The sequence below is a fragment of the Bubalus kerabau genome, chromosome 17, assembly GCF_029407905.1.
Source record: "Bubalus kerabau isolate K-KA32 ecotype Philippines breed swamp buffalo chromosome 17, PCC_UOA_SB_1v2, whole genome shotgun sequence".
NCBI lineage: Eukaryota > Metazoa > Chordata > Mammalia > Artiodactyla > Bovidae > Bubalus > Bubalus kerabau.
Genome location: NC_073640.1, coordinates 57,865,920 through 57,867,849, shown reverse-complemented (window position 1 = coordinate 57,867,849; position 1,930 = coordinate 57,865,920).

Here is a 1,930-nt window from a genome sequence, read left to right as displayed (position 1 = left end):
GTCTCCTCCTCCTCACTCTTCTGCCCCTCACCTTTTTCCCCCTCGCCCTCAGGCCTGTGTCCCATCTTCCTGGCCCCACTTGGGCTCTGGGCACCCTTTGCAGGCAACAAGAGGGCAGGCTTGCCTGGCAGGATGCGGTGGGTCAGAGCCTCCCGGCAGGGAGGCCCAGCATGGTGGGTCTGGGGAGGGGCCATGGGCTTGGGGTCTTGAGGCCTGGGCCCTCTGGACCCTGGCTTCCTCAGCTGGGATGACAAATGGCAGTGCCCCCCTCCAACCCAGAGCTAGCAGGAGGATTTGTGCAACATACAGAGGGGTGGAGGGACTTCCCTCGTGGTCGTGGTTAGAATCCACCTTTTGGTGCAGGGGGCACTGGTTCAATCCCTGGTCGGGGAACTAAGATCCCACGGGCTGTGGGGCAGCTAAGCCCAGGAGCTGTAACGAAGATCATGCGTGGCACGATTAAGACCTGATGCAGCCATGTGTTTTTAAAAACAAGTGTGGAGGGGGCTTCCCAAGTGGTCCACTGGTTAAGAATTCATGCTTTGATTGCAGAGAACATGGGTGCAGTCCCTGGTTGGGGAACTAAGATCCTGTAGTCTATGAGGTGTGTGTGTGTGTGTGTGAGAGTCACTCAGTCGCTACCGGGGCCTCTGTGACCCCATGGACTGTAGTCCGCCAGGTTTCTCTATCCATGGGATTTCCCAGGCAAGAATACTGGAGTGGGTTGCCATTTCCTTCTCCAGGGGATCTTCCCAACCCAGGGATCGAACTGGTCTCCTGTATTGCAGACAGATTCTTTACCACCTGAAGCCAAGGCCAAAAAATAAATGGTGGAGGAGGCACATCAAGTCTCCCAGCCTCACACCCCACGTCCGCGCTTCCCTGGAGCCGGAAGCCCCAGTGGCACTGTTGAATCTGTCAGAGGCGGGGGAGGGAGAGGCTTTGGCAGGTGGAGCAGGGGGACATGTGGGTGTGGGGAGGGGGAGTGCAAACAGCAGGAGCCCTCTGCCCAGGAAAGGAGGGCAGGGCCCAGCCACCTCCTCCTCCTGGTCCAGCACGTGGACCTCTCTGTCAGTGGGCGGCCTGGTGTGCGCGTGCCTCCAGCCAGCCCTGGGCCAGGCCAGTCCCCACTGGGGGTGGGAGGACAGCCGGAGGAGGGCCAGTGCCAGAAAGTGGACTTGGTGTCACTGGTATGACATCAGGATGTGAACCAGGGCCGCCTGGGAAACCAGGGCAGGTTCCCTGGATAGCTGCTCCAGCCTCGAGCCTGGAAGGAGCTCGGGAGACGTTCAGGCTCGCCCTGTGTCAAGAGAGTGCCCTCTATGTGACACTCTGCCCTGCTCCTCTGTCCCCCTCCGCTTCTCCCGCTGCTGCTGCTGCTAAGTCGCTTCAGTCATGTCCGACTCTCTGCGACCCCATAGATGGCAGCCCACCAGGCTCCCCCGTCCCTGGGATTCTCCAGGCAAGAACACTGGAGTGGGTTGCCATTTCCTTCTCCAATGCGTGAAAGGGAAACGTGAAAGTGAAGTCGCCCAGTCGTGTCCAACTCTTAGCGACCCCATGGACTGCAGCATACCAGGCTCCTCCATCCATGGGATTTTCCAGGCAAGAGTACTGGAGTGGATTGCCATTGCCTTCTCCGGCTTCTCCCACAGCTCAAATCAATTGATAATGGCTGCCTCGAGCTCAGTTAAGACTCCTGAGACCTCAGATTGATTACCAGTGTCCGCCATGGCACTTGCATAAGGCTAAGTAGTGTAGTGATTTTCAACCCTGGCTGTGCTTTAAAATCAGATTAAAAGTGCTCAAGGGACTTCCTTGGTGGCGCAGTGGTTAAGAGTCTGCCTTCCAAAGCAGGAGACACAGGTTAGAACCCTGGTCGGGGAACTAGATCCCACATGCTGCAATTAAGACCTGCCACAGCCAAATA